This window comes from Entelurus aequoreus, linkage group LG20, assembly GCF_033978785.1.
Source record: "Entelurus aequoreus isolate RoL-2023_Sb linkage group LG20, RoL_Eaeq_v1.1, whole genome shotgun sequence".
NCBI classification, from domain to species: Eukaryota; Metazoa; Chordata; class Actinopteri; order Syngnathiformes; family Syngnathidae; genus Entelurus; species Entelurus aequoreus.
In genome coordinates, this window is record NC_084750.1 from 35018606 (window position 1) to 35037354 (window position 18749).

Sequence of the window (18749 nt, forward strand, 5' to 3'; positions counted from 1 at the left end):
AAATGGGACAAAACAAACAACACGTTTACTTGACCCAATTCCTGGGAAACTTATCAAGGAGCTTTTTGTTTCATTAGGTCCATCAGTGTTAAATATTATAAACTTATCACTTTCCACTGGTACTGTTCCCCTAGCATTCAAAAAAGCGGTTATTCATCCTCTACTCAAAAGACCTAACCTCGATCCTGACCTCATGGTGAGCTACCGGCCGGTGTCCCACCTTCCGTTTATCTCGAAAATCCTCGAAAAAATTGTCGCACAGCAGCCAAATGAACACTTAGCGTCTAACAATCTCTGTGAACCTTTTCAATCCGGTTTCAGGGCAAATCACTCTACGGAGACAGCCCTCGCAAAAATGACTAATGATCTATTGCTAACGATGGATTCTGATGCGTCATCTATGTTGCTGCTTCTTGATCTTAGCGCCGCTTTCGATACTGTTGATCATAATATTTTATTAGAGCGTATCAAAACGTGTATTGGGATGTCAGACTTAGCCTTGTCTTGGTTTAACTCTTATCTTACTGACAGGATGCAGTGTGTTTCCCATAACAATGTGACCTCGGACTAAGTTAAGGTAACGTGCGGAGTTCCCCAGGGTTCGGTTCTTGGCCCTGCATTCTTTAGTATTTACATGCTGCCGCTAGGTGACATCATACGCAAATACGGTGTTAGCTTTCACTGTTATGCGGATGACACCCAACTCTACATGCCCCTAAAGCTGACCAACACGCCGGATTGTAGTCAGCTAGAGGCGTGTCTTAATGAAATTAAACAATGGATGTCCGCTAACTTTTTGCAACTCAACGCTAAGAAAACGGAAATGCTGATTATCGGTCCTGCTCAACACCGACATCTATTTAATAATACCACCTTAACATTTGACAACCAAACAATTAAACAAGGCGACTCGGTAAAGAATCTGGGTATTATCTTCGACCCAACTCTCTCGTTTGAGTCACACATTAAGAGTGTTACTAAAACGGCCTTCTTTCATCTCCGTAATATCGCTAAAATTCGTTCCATTTTGTCCACAAACGATGCTGAGATCATTATCCATGCGTTCGTTACATCTCGTCTCGATTACTGTAACGTTTTATTTTCGGGCCTCCCTATGTCTAGCATTAAAAGATTACAGATGGTACAAATGCGGCTGCTAGACTTTTGACAAAAACAAGAAAGTTTGATCATATTACGCCTATACTGGCTCACTTGCACTGGCTTCCTGTGCACCTAAGATGCGACTTTAAGGTTTTACTACTTACGTATAAAATACTACACGGTCAAGCTCCTGCCTATCTTGCCGATTGTATTGTACCATATGTCCCGGCAAGAAATCTGCGTTCAAAGAACTCCGGCTTATTAGTGATTCCCAGAGCCAAAAAAAAGTCTGCGGGCTATAGAGCGTTTTCTATTCAGGCTCCAGTATTATGGAATGCCCTCCCGGTAAAAGTTAGAGATGCTACCTCAGTAGAAGCATTTAAGTCTCATCTTAAAACTCATTTGTATACTCTAGCCTTTAAATAGACTCCCTTTTTAGACCAGTTGATCTGCCGTTTCTTTTCTTTTCTTTTCTACTCTGCTCCGGGGTGGACCGCTAGCCTGTTCATCGGATGGGGACATCTCTACGCTGCTGACCCGTCTCCGCTCGGGATGGTTCCTGCTGGCCCCACCATGGACTGGACTTTCGCTGATGTGTTGGACTTTCACAATATTATGTCAGACCCACTCGACATCCATTGCTTTCGGTCTCCCCTAGAGGGGAGGTTACCCACATATGCGGTCCTCTCCAAGGTTTCTCATAGTCATTCACATTGACGTCCCACTGGGGTGAGTTTTCCTTGCCCGTATGTGGGCTCTGTACTGGATGTCGTTGTGGCTTGTACAGCCCTTTGAGACACTTGTGATTTAGGGCTATATAAATAAACATTGATTGATTGAACTCTAAATAAATCAAACACATGTTGAACCTCTCTAAATGTGTATTGGTGCACCTCAAACAACTTTATTTCATTTTTGGACAAGGGTTCTCTGGCGATGATGACTCATTTGAGTAGCAGAATTGGGATTTTAGCGAATGAATGACTAAAATAAACATTTGGCCTGCAGATGATGCAACTTCCTGTGGAATATTCCACATTTTGTGTGTGGTAACTGAGTAAAACCCGGATTTTAATTGTGACCTTTAACTTAAAAAATATATAATAATAATTTGAGAGTATAAACTAAGGCTGAAAAGACGCGTCGACGTAGTCGACGTCATCGGTTACGTGAATACGTCAACGCCGTTTTTGTGCGTCGACGCGTCGCATATTTACGTCACACTACCGTCATGGCGAAGCGCAAAGCAGACGATCAAAGCAGACGATGCGAGAGGTGCGAGCGAGGGGGAAAAATCACGCCAAAAGTCGTCAAAAGTGTGGAAGTATTTCAATACACAGCCTAATGTTGTTGTATGCACACTGTGTCGAGCGGAAATGGCCTATCATAGCAGCACAACGGCTATGAACGAACATTTGAAAAGAAAACCATCAACCATCAACTAGTCAATCGTTCGCGTGAGCATACGTTGTCATCATTACACAAAAACATGAATGTGTCATTTGTATCTGCTAGGGGTGTAACGGTACGTGTTTTGTATTGAACCGTTTCGGTACGGGGCTTTCGGTTCGGTACGTGGGTGTACCGAACGAGTTTCTAAGCTAAAGCTAACTTTAGCTGCTAAAGTCTTAACAAGCTGCTTCGCTCCTTCTGCCTGTCTCAACACGCAGCATTGTCCCACCCACACAAACATCTGATTGGCTGATAATGCTTCGTGTGTACCAATCAGCAGTGCGTATTCAGAGCGTTACCAGCCAATCAGCAGTGTGTATTCAGAGCGCATGTAGTCAGCGCTTCAGCGTCGAGCAGATAGGTGTTTAGCAGGTGAGCATCAGGCAGCGGACTCCCCAAATGATAATAAACACCTCCCAGTCAACTACTAGTAACATCACCATGAGCCCGTTGACCTTCTAGAAACTTAAACTGCAGCTCAGCTCACTCGCAGTCCTGGCTTGAGGTGTAGGCTAATTACCTCTCAGTTCCAGCCACATCGACCCCTTCTGAGCGCCTATTTTCAGCTGCTGGGAATATTGTAAACAAGAAAAGAACCAGAGCATGTAGACATGCTAACCTTTCTTCATTACAACTGTTAGTCACTCACTGGAATGAGTAGAATTGGTTATTGTGTACTATGTTGGACTGGGTGTTTATTTTGCACATTTTAAAAGCAATACTTAATGTTTACGGTGCTCCAGAATATTTAGATTGGCACTTTTTTGTATTGGATGTCATGTCTGTGATTATGTTTTGTTGTAGTCATGTTCGGATTTGGTTTTGGACATTTTGTGCACTTTATTTGTCACCATAGCAACCATTAGTTTCACCTGGTTCACATTGTCATGTCACGCACCTGTTCACCTGTCTTGTCACGCACCTGTTTTCACTGATCACGTCACTATTTAAATCTGTCTGTTTCTGATGTTCGTCCTGGCGTCCTCGCACTTTTTCATCACCCTGATTCATGTCATGTTCACAGTTCTTTACCAAGTAAGTTTTTGTTTATTATTGCCACAGTTTGTGTTTTTGTTTTATTGTTCATAGTTTTTGCCATTGTGCAAGTTTTGTTTTCATAGTCAAGTTGTTACCTCCGCTGTGAGCGCCTTTTGTTTATACCCTTTTGAGCCTTTTGAGTTTAAATATTAAAACATGTCCTCACCTGCACGTCATGTCCAGTTAAGTTGCTTTGCACCACGGAAAAACAATCCACGCCAAGGACCAAGTCGTGACAGATGTTGCCAGTAATCCGTTTTTCCGCAAGCAACTTGGCGGATGGAGGAAGGAAGGTGGGAAGCGCTAGGTGCCATGGGGGACCGAGATTTGATGTGGGGGCCAAATGGCAAGCTAATTCCGATTAGCTCCATTTGGTCCGAGGATGGCGCTGCGTCACCGCAGTCCCGGAAGCGCCGCTCCAGACCGAAGACGTCAGGGAAGGTGAGCGGACAGAACGCAGCGCTCCTGCAAGCTCCTCCCCCTCCGGGCGGAAATGGGCCGCAGCCTGCCCGGCTTCCCCAGGATGACATCACAGACCAGGATTTTTTTTTTCTGAACTCTTTTTCTTTTGATTACTCACCTCCAGCAAAAGACTGTAAAAACATGATAAGACATTATCAGGACATGTTTTTACAAATTAGATCCTGTCAATCACTGTCACCCAGTTTTCATGCCCCGTACCCCAAGACTCAAACCCCGCCCCCGTCACAAAATGTTTCCTTTTATCCACCCACAAAAGCCCAGGTGGGGGGGAAGGAAAGACATTTTGGACAATTTAGAGGGGAGGATTTAGCCCCCCTCCTGACCTCCCTCCACCCACCCCAAAAGACGGTTCCAGACCGCGGGGAGCGCGTCTGGGATCCGCTCCTTGAGGGGGGGGCTAGGGCTGGGAAATGTTCAGGTGGGGTGGTTCAGCATTGCCATGCCAAGCCACAGCCTCCAGCTCGGCCACCACCACCTGTCTTTCGACCTGCCAAGCCACAGCCACCAGCACGGCCCCCACCACCAGTCTTTCGACCTGCCAAGCCACAGCCTCCAGCTAAGCCACCTCCACCTGCACCACGCCAAGCGCCACCAGTCGCAGCTCCACGCCAAGCGCCACCAGTCGCAGCTCCACGCCAAGCGCCACCAGTCGCAGCTCCACGCCAAGTTCCGCTACCTGCTCCACGCCGCCAAGCGCCACCAGTACCTGCTCCACGCCAGGGACCTGTCGCAGCTCCACGCCAAGTTCCGCTACCTGCTCCACGACGCCAAGTGCCACCAGTCGCAGCTTCACGACGCCAAGTGCCGCCAGTCGCAGCTTCACGACGCCAAGTGCCGCCAGTCGCAGCTCCACGACGCCAAGTGCCGCCAGTCGCAGCTCCACGACGCCAAGTGCCGCCAGTCGCAGCTCCACGACGCCAAGTGCCGCCAGTCGCAGCTCCACGACGCCAAGACCCCTCAAGCCAAGACCAAGTCCAAGACCCCTCAAGCCAAGACCAAGTCCAAGACCCCTCAACCCCTCAAGCCAAGACCAAGACCCCTCAAGCCAAGACCAAGACCCCTCACGCCAAGTCCAAGACCCCTCACGCCAAGTCCAAGACCCCTCACGCCAAGTCCAAGACACACCACGCCAAGTCCAAGACACACCACACCAAGACACACCACCCAAAGACCAAGACCAACACCAAGACTGCCAAGACCAACACCAAGACTGCCAAGACCAACACCAAGACCCACGCCGCCAAGACCAAGACCCATGCCGCCAAGACCAAGACCCACGCCGCCAAGACCAAGACCCACGCCGCCAAGACCAAGACCCACGCCGCCAAGACCAAGACCCAAGCTGCCAAGACCGCCCATGCCAGGACCAAGACCAAGACCCCCCACACCAAGCTTCGCCGCCTGACGCACCACGCCAAGCTTCGCCGCCTGCCACAACAACGTGCCCACCTCCTCGTCGGCCAAGGATGTGGCCATTCCATGGGCGTCCGCCACGCCAGGTGCGCCGACCTCCTCGTCGGCCACGAATGTGGCCATTCCCAGGTCGCCCACCTCGTCAGGTTCAGCGGCGGTCGACGCGTCGCCGCCACATGACCATGCCTCGGTGGATCCGGGGCCACTTGGTCTGGCGACCCACCGCCATGTCCCCCTCCCGCCCTCCCATGGCTCTCGATCCTGCCTTGTTTTGTTTGTTTTGGACATCTGGGATATGTCCGTAAGGGGGGGGCTCTGTCATGTCTGTGATTATGTTTTGTTGTAGTCATGTTCGGATTTGGTTTTGGACTTTTTGTGCACTTTATTTGTCACCATAGCAACCATTAGTTTCACCTGGTTCACATTGTCATGTCACGCACCTGTTCACCTGTCTTGTCACGCACCTGTTTTCACTGATCACGTCACTATTTAAATCTGTCTGTTTCTGATGTTCGTCCTGGCGTCCTCGCACTTTTTCATCACCCTGATTCATGTCATGTTCACAGTTCTTTACCAAGTAAGTTTTTGTTTATTATTGCCACAGTTTGTGTTTTTGTTTTATTGTTCATAGTTTTTGCCATTGTGCAAGTTTTGTTTTCATAGTCAAGTTGTTACCTCCGCTGTGAGCGCCTTTTGTTTATACCCTTTTGAGCCTTTTGAGTTTAAATATTAAAACATGTCCTCACCTGCACGTCATGTCCAGTTAAGTTGCTTTGCACCCAGGAAAAACAATCCACGCCAAGGACCAAGTCGTGACAAGGGATGTTTATCTTTATTTTTGAACATTTTAGCAAATAAGCAATACTTTCACTTTTGTTGAAATGTTTACACTGTTGTTACAGAATATTTCGTTTTACACTTTTTTGTATTGGATGTTTATCTTTATTTTTGCACATTTTAAAGCAAAATAAGCAATACTTTTACTTTTGAAATGCTTATACTATTGCAGAATATTAAGATTTGCACTGGATGTTGACTTTTATATTTGCACATTAAAAAGCAAATAAGCTACTTTTAATTTTGTTAAAGGTTAAAAGTTTTAAATGTTTACATTGTTACAGAATATTTAGTCATGTTGTTGTCAATGTTGACTGAGTGGCCATACTTCTTTTTTTTGTGTAAATAAAAGCCATGCCTTTTGAAAAAACTGGCCTACATTTATTTTTTCATCTTCATTTTGAATAAAAAAATAATCGGTAAAAGGAAAAATAATCTACAGATTAATCGAAAAAAATTAATCTATAGATTAATCGAAAAAAAATTAATCTATAGATTAACCGATTAACCGAAAAAAATAATCTATAGATTAATCGATAGAAAAATAATCGTTAGCTGCAGCCTTAGTATAAACCTACACTACCGTTCAAAAGTTTGGGGTCATCCAAACAATTTTGTGGAATAGCCTTCATTTCTAAGAACAAGAATAGACTGTCGAGTTTCAGATGAAAGTTGTCTTTTTCTGGCCATTTTGAGCGTTTAATTGACCCCACAAATGTGATGCTCCAGAAACTCAATCTGCTCAAAGGAAGGTCAGTTTTGTAGCTTCTGTAACGAGCTAAACTGTTTTCAGATGTGTGAACATGATTGCACAAGGGTTTTCTAATCATCAATTAGCCTTCTGAGCCAATGAGCAAACACATTGTACCATTAGAACACTGGAGTGATAGTTGCTGGAAATGGGCCTCTATACACCTATGTAGATATTGCACCAAAAACCAGACATTTGCAGCTAGAATAGTCATTTACCACATTAGCAATGTATAGAGTGTATTTCTTTAAAGTTAAGACTAGTTTAAAGTTATCTTCATTGAAAAGTACAGTGCTTTTCCTTAAAAAATAAGGACATTTCAATGTGACCCCAAACTTTTGAACGGTAGTGTATATCATAGTTGGGTAAACAAAACAAAACAAATTATATAACTTCTCTGAAAGTTTTAAATGGTCATATTTCATGATAAAATCAGGAAATTAGGAAGCGGGTACAGGCAAATCATGCTATTTTTTCAGTGATCAAGGTCATTTAAATGAGTCTTTTAAATGTTATTGATCAGATAAGCAATCAAATCAATGTGCAGGAAATTTGGGTTTATAAGAAATAATACAAATACTTAATTGTGCATTTTCATTTTCATTTCTTGGGGATTCAAACGGCATGATCCGTAGGAATGGCCCAGATGATTTGGCTGGGATTCGGTAGGTTGGAGTTCAAATCCCAGCCGAGTCATACCAAAGACTATAAAAATGGGACACATTACCTCCCTGCTTGGCACTCAGCATCAAGGGTTGGAGTTGGGGGTTAAATCACCAAAATGATTCCCGGGCGCGGCGCCGCTGCTGCCCACTGCTCCCCAAGGGGATGGGTCAAATGCAGAGGACAAATTTCACCACATCTAGTGTGTGTGTGACAATCATTGGTACTTTAATCTTTAATCTAATGTAAATCAAATAACACCTTAAATAATAATAATAATGTGGCGGTCCCATTTTCAATGGTGCCCATAGAATCTGAAGGCGTACTGGGTTTGATGTTGGAAAGGTTTATAAATGTATATTGTCAGGATGAAAAATTTGTTATTTTGCAGTAAAAAAAACTAAACTTTTTGACCTTTCAGTTGCCAACCGACAGCCTCAAAACCTTCCGGATTTGAAGAGTATTTGTAACCCTGCTTGAGATGTGTGCAACCCCGGTGAACAAGCGTCTTATCGTGTCGTCCTCGCCATTTTTGGGTAAAACTTTTTTTTTTTAACCATGAATTGGTTTTAGTACAAAACAAATATATAGTGTGGTCAAACAAGAAGTATATATGATTTTACATTAATTAAATATAAATATGAAATTCTCTGAACATCAACATTTGTAATAGCTGTCAACATTAGCATTTGAAAATAGGAAATTGTTCTGGAAAATGAAGTGCTTTTTACATGGATTATGTCAGGCTGGTAAAAGAAATGTTTAAAAAATAATAAACAATTGATCAAAGCTCAGTCACAAAACTCACATTTTATGTGGCCCGCGAAAAACTGGAAAAAATATTCGGCAATAAAGTACTTAATTTTTCTTACTAAATGTATTTGTTCTTTTCATTTTAGTAGAAAAAATACATATATTTAAAACTTTTAAATCAATTAATATGTTATAAATATACGCCAAAATGTTTGTTGTTAAACTAAAACTAAATACTAACAGGGGAACTGCACTTTTGGGGGGACTTTTGTCTATCGTTCAGTCTTTATGAAAGACATGACGACGGATGGATTTTAAAAAATGCGTTCTAACTTGTAAATAAACGTAAATAAAAGTCTGCTTACAGCTAAGCTATTTCAGGTCGCCCCCCCCCCCCCCCCCCCATTTCTTTGTGAGGATAATGAGACATTCTTCATTTAAATGGGAATATATGAACATCCCAGCCATCTGCATCCTAATGACAGCAGGCAGTGTACAGTAAGTGATGCTTTATTATGTTTGTTGGCTCATGAAGTCTGCAGTGATGAAAAAAAAAAAAGCAAACTTGATGCGTTTTTGAAATTCATGTGCCACATATGCTTAAAGTGATCAAAATACGTAAATATTAAATGTTGTTATAAATGTTACTACATTACATACCGGTATATACTTACATCATGTATATACAACCTGAATGGAGGTGTTTGGATGTTTTTTTAGGGGCTTTATAGGCAGAATTGTACAGCTGTCATAAGCTCCATTGTAAGCAGACTTGATCACATTTATTTAATATTTAGAATGCAAAACATTAACATCCATCGTGATGTCTTTCATAATGATTGTGAACGATGGGCAAACTTTCCCTAAAAGGTACAGTTCCCCTTGAAATAGTTGCTTAACTTAAGCTTTCAAAACAAAAATTGTAAACTGAAAACATAACTGTATAATTTACGTTTCAAAATAAAATAAAATGTTGCAGCTCAGTCAGTCGCCAAAATTTTACCCTAAAAACATGTACTGTTTTTCCATTTACAGAAATACACCGTAGAAACAACTGTAGATTTTACAGTGAAAAACTGGCAGCTCATAATTTTACTATTAAAAAAACACAGTATATTTTGCGGTACAATTCAAGCGACTGAGTTGCCAGTTTTGACGGCAAAATCTACAATTTTTTTTTTTTTTACATTGTATGTAAAAAATTTATTAAAATGCATAAGAAATAGTGTAGTATATCATGAGGTGAATCCTTATATACTTTTATTCACATCTATTCACTGCTACAAGCGGCCATAACTGCCACGTGGCCCTCAATGAAAAGGAGTTTGACACCATACCTTTCTATTACCAGTGTTTTCTGAGAGTTTTGAGCTGAATTTGAACCTACAACCTCATGGATGTGAGGCAGACTTTGCTAAGCACACTTCCAAAATAGGCCGGGTCTCGGCAGAGAAGCCTTTGTGAGGAAGCGCAGACGTTTTTTTGGCCACCGGGGTTGCACATATCTCAAGCAGGGTTTCGGTTCCATTTACAGATACCCTTAAAATCCGGAAGGTTTTGAGGCTGTCGCTTGGCAACTGAAAGGCCCAGAGACTAAAGCTTGACCGCCAGACCTGTGTGGTGCTGGTTGTTGGGTTATTGTGTTCATGGTCCATGGTTTTCTTTATTGGACCCTCAATGTGGTGAAGTCCTTCTGAAACCCTTTGAAAAGAAACCGGCTGAAAATAGAATGTTTCCATACAAAGGCAAATATTTGTCGTAATAAACATGGCTGCTGTGAATAAATCTTCACACATTTAGGCACCAAATATTTACAGAATCAGAAGCATCAATTAGTAAATGTAGTGTGGGAAGGTATTTATTTCTAAACAATACAGAGCAGTAACCGGTGGCAAAAAATAAATCCCAAGGTAGCATTTGGTATTGCTTGTATTAAAGAAAACCTTTTTTAAAAATGTTGCCATGGAGACAGAAAGAAAGACTCATAAAATAACATCAAAGTGACCTAGAAATTAATTGTGAAATATGTAAATATGAAATTGACTAACTTGACTTTTTATTTATTTATATTTGCTAGTTTGATTCTGTTTCTACTGTATCTTGGTCACATTAATAGGGATGCATGTACAGTAAATCACATGATGCATAACCTGCAAGGATGCATTTGTGCAAAATGCATGTTGATTATAGCTATCTTGATGCATTCTCGTCCTAATCTACAGCAAAATCAAATCAAGTCATTCTCTCGTTCGTAAAAAAGGCCAGTTCATTCTGCTGTATTATTGTTTTGATACTGTTACACACCAGAATGATTATAGCATAAGTATTATTGCATTCTAAACCCAGTGATGCAGCTTTTATAAGGCAATGCACTGTATTTCCTCATATAATAGCTCATACGTACTCAACTGCAGCGAGTACCAGGCGTTTATCTGACATCCCATCGGAGAGCATGTTTGTGTAACCGTTTGATGAAATACCATATTCCTATTATTGATTTGGAATACCATAAGACTTTAGGTGACAGAGTGTACAGGCCAAAAGTTTGGACACACTTTCTCATTCAATGCGTTTTCTTTATTTACATGACTATTTACATTGTAGATTGTCACTGAAGGCATCAAAACTATGAATGAACACATGTGGAGTTATGTACTTAACAAAAAAGGTGAAATAACTGAAAACATGTCAATCAATCAATCAATCAATGTTTATTTATATAGCCCTAAATCACAAGTGTCTCTAGTTTCTTCAAAATTAGCCACTCTTTGCTCTGATTACTGCTTTGCACACTCTTGGCATTCTCTCGATAAGCTTCAAGAGGTAGTCACCTGAAAGGGTTTTCACTTCACAGGTGTGCTTAAAACTTGAAGTTTGTTAAGTGCATTCATAGTTTTGATACCTTCAGTGACAATCTACAATAGTCATGAAAATAAAGAAAACACATTGAATGAGAAAGTTGTGTGTTCAAACGTTTGGCCTGTACTGTGTATACATGTATGTATATTATATATGTATACATTTAAAAGAAAGAAAAACAGCCTACATGTCAGCTTTGTGTTTTTAGTAAGGGTGCATGATGAATATTGGGGCGGATAATTATCAAAATACTGAAAAACATTTTTATTATAGACTACCTATATTGTGCTGTAGGTGGGTTAGAGTGAGCGAATCAAGCGCTCCTTTCCCCCTATTCCTGTCAAACTCCCCCCATGGCGTTGATCGTTTGGGACTTCTTCACTGTTTCAGAGAAAGATTTTCGCGTGTTGCGATCATTCCGCAAGCAGGAAAAAAATACATTGCGCTTCAACACATCAAACCTTATCAGTGAAACCCCAGAGTCGATACGACGTGTTCTGGAAGTCTACCGCCAAAGAAGCTTCCCCGAAGCCAGCCGCAAAGAAAGTACTGCACTGCGGTGCATTTTTAGCTGTAGTTACTACAGCTAAAAAAATAATAGATATAAAAAAAATACTCTGTATTGTTCTTGAGAAGCAGGGGCCGTATTCCGAAAGATTCTTAGTGTAACCGATGTGTTATTTCAATTGTTTTAATTTCATCATAAATAAATTGTTGTCCCAAATATGTACATTTATGTTCCTATATGTACCGTTTTTTAGTAGTCTTTATTTATTTTTTTATTGAATTTTTATAAAGGTAACTTTAACACTCTGATGTCATTTCCTGTTCCTGTTGCCTTCGCGCGCTCTTCTTCAGTCGCTTCCGGTCTGTCAAAGAGGTAGGCTGCCCCTGTGTTTAATGTCATATTCTTTAAAAATGTGTATAAATAACTTGTATTGTGCACTTTATTTTATACACATTACTTTAGTACAGCCCATGAAAGTTATGTTTGTCGAAATAATTAATCTTATGTAGTTACTTTTGTCCTTGAAACGGTCTTTGACAAACATTTCTGATTTGCTCTACTCGCCTGTATGTCGTAAAGAGAAAATAAAAACGCTCCACCTGGTGGTTGGCAAGGGTACTGCACCTTTTCTCTTTTATTCAGTCAGACAGGCTGCATTAGTGCAAAGATTTGCTCCTAGTGGCATAAGACAATTCTTAGAATTATGATGATGATACTTAAAGTAATAAGTAGATCCCAGCAAAGATAAAAGCTATTACTAAAGAAAGTGAGATCTGTTTAGAGAAGGAAAGAGCACTTTTAAGCGGCTTAGGAGTTCCCTAAGCAGAGGACGGAAGAGGAAAGAGAAATATTCTCCAAACACTGGATGATTGGATTCAAGATTGGATGGTGCAGGAAATAGTTTGCGGTTGATCTAATTAGAGATGCACTTACTTCTCCAACCCAACGCCACAATGCAATACCACCAGAAATGAAAGCCAACCCACACTGTTTCACTTAGGCCGGTCAGCAATCACAGAAATTGATGAAAGCTGAGCCAGTTTACACTTCCATCCATCCATTTTCTACCGCTTATCCCTTATGGGGTCGCGGGGGGTGCTGGAGCCTATCTCAACTGCAATCGCTTGTATATATCAAATTGAGTTCAAATGTTGAAATACCAGCATGGCAATTAATATGAGAAAATAAATCTTAACTATCACAATGTCAATAATGTGCAAGTGGGCCAAAATGTTCACACATTTCGTAGGATCATTTTAAAGTATAGCTTACTATTCATTTAACAGATATTTCCCTTCTGTGAAATATTATTTACATTACAGTCTACATAAGATTATATTATATGATTAAGTTAATTGATTTTAGGGTCTATCCTTTGCCCATTATCACCAAAAGTATATTGTTTATCTAGCTTTTAGGATAAACTAATCACAGCTTTTGAAATGTTGACTCATTCCTAGCAACAAGGTCAACCGCACTTCCTCATTTAGATAGGACTTTCTGTCCATACATTGTTTCAGAGTTCTCTGAAAATGTCCTGGAATCACTCCTAAGATAAGACTCCTTGCTAGGAATTTTTAGGTTAAGTTAGGAGCTCTTTGAGAGGATTCTCGGAATCTTTAGAAGTACGGGCCCTGGAGGTTATCTGTTTGAAAAAAATACATTGTGCATCCCCAGTTTTTAGCGTCAACATTTTAACTTTTCTCTTCTACATTGTAGTGTTTTTTGTAAGAGTGTTTTTATAATACAGCGGGTCGTTAGAAAATGTGCTTTGGACACCCATGGTCTAGTGCAGTGTTTTTAAAACATTGTTGAGCTGCAAGTGCCCTCTCAAAGGCTGACAACAAATATCTACTCGGTTGTTTTGATTTTTACGAGTAAGACTGCATAGAAAAAGAGAACCATGTGTGTTCTTGTCTTACGTAGGGATTGTGAATGGTAAGCAAACTTCCAGAATAAAGTGCAGTTCCCCTTTAAGTGCAAAAATTATGACTAAAATGGTGAGGCTCTATTTTCATTTGCATTTAGATTTTATTGGCAGTTTAGTTGAGACACATAATCATTAATAATTTAATTCATAGTACAATATAATTGTATTTTTCATCAGTTATTTGAGTTCCTTTTTATATTTCTTATCAGCCGAGACATTAGCATATTATTTGATAATCTTTGTGATTAACACATGCTTTTATAATTTATTTGACAATGTTGTTATAAACTGTAAGTAGGTTAGATATCCCATACTTTTTTTCCCATGCGTAAAATCCTGCGTCTTATAAAACGGTGCGGTTAGTTTATGATTTTTCTTCGCTGACCGCCATAATGTTTTGTATTCATCAAATTGTTTTCATAGAACACTGACAGAGACACTGTAAAGGTGTGTTATTGTTTGTGCTATGGCGCCATCTTTTGGAGAAGTTTGCTCACTACAGGTGTGCGGGTTGAAAATGTACTTTGTTTTCTTGCCTTGAACCGGAAGAATAACCGTCTGCAGCGTTTTCGCTCGAAAGGATTCTATATTAATCACTCCAAACAACGTTTTTAAGTTTTACAATTTAACTGAAACAAGTCATATTTACTAAATAGTTCCATGCGTGATGTCTGTGGAGTGTTTTCATTTATATTTGAACGTGCTATTGTAATGTAATCAAGCTAGCGTTGTTAGCCTTGGCGAATATGCTAACTCGTTCACAAGTGTCAGTGTTATTATTATTAACTTACAATGGCATTTTTTTGTATTGTTTCAGTTTTGTAAATTCACCAAAACGTCACCGTAGAGTTATTGAGTCTGTTTAGGTGATTGGAGAGCTAGCTTCCGCAGCGAGTGGGTCCATGACGATGACTTCTGTTTTGTTTGATCAGCCGTTTTACTGTCGTGTGGCAGGCACCGTTTGGAAACAAATAAGGTATGTAAATAAACATTTACAAAATATTTCGTACTGATATATATCTACGGCTTATAGTCTGGTGTGGCTAATAAATGTAAACATTTATTTCCTCAAAACTCTGGTTGGTGTGTTAGCCCCGAAGATAAGGTAATTATTGAATATGATTAAAATCATGTGTAAAATGACCAATTCAGTGTTAATATTTAAGTGGGCTCCATGCACCTCTGTTGTGGAAAAGTGGGGCCCCGAGGTCAAACAGTTCAAGAGCCACTGGTCTCAATGTTGACACTCGGTACGAACGGTCGTTTCTTTATACAGGTGGTCCTCAAGTTACGAACGAGTTCTATTTCTAGGTAACTATTTCTGTGTAACTCAAATTTTAGTGCAAGTCAGAACTCATACCTAAAAGAACACTGAAGTCGCTCACGAAAGACATCAAATACTGTAACAAAACACTAAATACAAGAATTTAATGAAACCGCACTACAGTAAATAACATTTTTTACAAATCTTTACTTTTATCCTGGTTATGATCTCAGCCAAAGGGCTGCTTTATCATCCCCACCAGCAGCTTCACTTTGAACCTTAAGATTATTCAAATTAGCACAAGCATTAAAGTGCATAAACCATCCCTGACTTCACTTTCACTTCCTTCCCACTTTTTTCTTTTTAAGGTTTCCAACAATTTATTATTTTATCCTTCTCTCACTGGGATACAGCATTGATTCTTCTCTTCCAGCCAAAGCACTAGCAACCTTTCCATTCTAATAATGAGACACTATGCTGCTTATTTTATTACTTTCGCTTTCATTAGAGCAAAACCTTTAACAAGTTCAAGCACATCTTTATCCTTAATGATGGTCGTGACAGTCGAGCGGTGGAGAAAAAACGTGAGGAAAATGTTATGACAATAAGCTTTGTACAATTTACACTTCCATGGTGATGGCTGTCTTTTTCTTTAGCGCACTGCCACCAGAAGTGACACAAAAAGAAGTGCCAAAAGTAAATAGGCGATGTTGTCCCTCCTCAGTGTTGCTGCCGGTGAGGCACAACTCCCGTCATGATGGGCTAGTTCTCGAATGAGTCTCATATTTACGGACCAAAATGAGGTTTTAAATAAATTTATGCCAGCACGTTGGTAACCACAAAGCCTCGAAACACAGGACATGTTGAAATGAGGACCAACTGTATTTGAGACCGAATTCAGCTGTGTGCTACAAAATGGATAGATGGGCTGGTGAGTGCATTTTGTTGCAACTGTGGCAAGATCCAGGTTAATACTGCCATGCTTTTATTTTGAAGCTTACTTTGCACTGAACAGGAAGTTTGTACGTCTTAAAATTATTAATGTTCTCAAACTGTGGTACGTGTACCCCTTGTGGTACACCAAATAATCACTTAATTAAAGTACAATGTTTTTTCCTATATTTTAACACAATTGTGAATTGTATTTATATAGCGCTTTTCTCTAGTGACTCAAAGCGCTTTACATAGTGAAACCCATTATCTAAGTTACATTTAAACCAGTGTGGGTGGCACTGGGAGCAGGTGGGTAAAGTGTCTTGCCCAAGGACACAACGGCAGTGACTAGGATGGCGGAAGCGGGGATCGAACCTGGAACCCTAAAGTTACTGGCACGGCCACTCTACCAACCGAGCTATACCGCCCTAATGTTACTGTTCAAATTGTGTGGAATGTTACAGTGGCCAAAAATATTAAATATACTTGTTAAATAAAACCCCTGCCTTGTTTTTATGAATAATTCGGCCTACTACGCTACTGTATTTTAATATTGGTCATTATGGTGGTATTAGGAAAGCCAAGGTTTTTCTGAGGTGGTACTTTGTGAAAAAGGTTTGAGAACCACTGGCTTATTTTAACCCGTTGGGTCTCAAATTGTGTGTCAACATCAACTTAAGCGGGTACTGTTAGTATTGTGTAAACATGTAAACCCTTGTTTACATGTTTAATTACTTAAATGAATGTAACACAACTTTGGTGACCTGATAGTTTTACCAGACATGATACACAGGCCGACATTGTGCTGATGCATAACACGACCAAAAACTTGATGATAAAATGTGTACCTTTTTTTTTTTTTAAATTTATTAACAAGATGGACAAGTCACTGGCCTCTTTTCTCTGTCAACCTCACAGTGACAGAACTCCAAGATATCATTACAACAATAACAAAACAAAAATCAGACTAGTTAAGCTAAGATAACTTAAGCTATCCAGTTTCTCAGGGTTCCTCAATACAGTATCTATAAAACACAGAAACCTACTTGTTTTTGCTAAATTCAACTAATAAGTAAATATTTATTTCCTACTACAAGGTTTACTTTTAAAGTTGCATTAATTGTAAGGGTAAGCAAATCGATCCAAATAGTATTGATTCCTTAGTATAGCATCGAGATAAGCGTGATGAGATCCATATTTATTTTCACAAATATCTGTGTTTGATTTTGATGTGTTAAATACTTTGACATGAAGGGAGTTTGGGGGAAAAAGTCCTGGGAAATACAGGAGTAGGTGTATTATTTTGTTAATAATTTTACATGATCTTATATTGTTGTACAACAGTACCTCAACTTATCCCGACTTAAAAATGTTTTGAGATAAACGCTGTCATTTGGCTAGTTGTTATGCTTTAAGCTGCAAGCAAACATTTGAGTAACAAGCATCCGAATGTCACAGTGAACCCCGTAAGATCCGTCCAAAACATTTGGTTTTATTTGCTAGTGTTAGCTTATAACTAGAAATGGACATAACTTTGATTTCCAATTATGGGAAGGAAGAAAGTGAGTGTGAAGGACAGTGCTGAAAAGAAGGAATTGATGATAGTCACTGAATTAAATAAATAAATCATGAAAAACATGACAGAGCGTGTCACTTGGTGAAGCAATACGAGCGTATCACTGTTAGTCTGCGTCATACTGAAGCAGAACAAGTCTAACGCCAGCCAAGATCGTTAAAATAATATCTAACAGACAGAAATGTATCCATGAAAATCTGCTGATAGTGTATTTGACTGAGAAGCAGCTGGAAGGAGATATGTAGAAATGCTGTACATTGTTATTACATTAGTTCATAAAACTACAATAACTGTTAGTAGTACAGTCTATTATTGTATTGTTTACATACAATATTTCTTATCTAAAAGTTCGTTTTTCTTTTTAAAGGCCTGGTACCTGTGTGCTGTTTTTTGAGGGGACAATTAGGGCTGAACGATTATGGCCAAAATAATAATTACAATTATTTTCATTAATATTGAAATCCCGATTGTTAATCACGATTATTTACTGTTAATAGAACATATTTTAACATTAACAGTAGGGATGTCCGATAATGGCTTTTTTCCGATATCCGATATTGTCCAACTCTTAATTACCGATACCGATATCAACCGATACTGATATATACAGTCGTGGAATTAACACATTATTATGCCTAATTTGGACAATCAGGTATGGTGACGATAAGGTCCTTTTTAAAAAAAAATTATAAAATAAGATAAATAAATTTAAAACATTTTGTTGAATCAAAAAGAAAGTAAAACAATATAAAAACAGTTACATAGAAACTAGTAATTAATGAAAATTAGTAAAATTAACTGTTAAAGGTTAGTACTATTAGTGGACCAGCAGCACGCACAATCATGTGTGCTTACGGACTGTATCCCTTGCAGACTGTATTGATATATATTGATATATAATGTAGGAACCAGAATATTAATAATAGAAAGAAACAACCTTTTTGTGTGAATGAGTGTAAATGGGGGAGGGAGGTTTTATGATTGGTGCACTAATTGTAAGTGTATCTTGTGTTTTTTATGTTGATTTAAAATTTAAATAAAAAAAAACAGATACTGATAATAAAAAAACCAATACCGATAATTTCCGATATTACATTTTAAAGCATTTATCGGCCGATATTATCGGACATATCTAATTAACAGTATGTAAATGTTGCTTTTATTTCAAAATGAAACTATGACAAACAA

The 18749-nt window shown here is 39.5% G+C and overlaps 1 long non-coding RNA gene across 1 annotated transcript in view; it reads left to right on the forward strand.

Annotated features, from left to right (window-relative positions):
* The first annotated feature begins 12179 nt into the window (after window positions 1-12179).
* The window catches only part of LOC133636228 (uncharacterized), a 51941-nt gene continuing 45371 nt past the window's right edge, over window positions 12180-18749 (forward strand). Inside the window, exon 1 of the long non-coding RNA XR_009822198.1 lies at window positions 12180-12230. This is a non-coding gene — a long non-coding RNA (uncharacterized LOC133636228). The remainder of the gene's footprint in view (window positions 12231-18749) is intronic.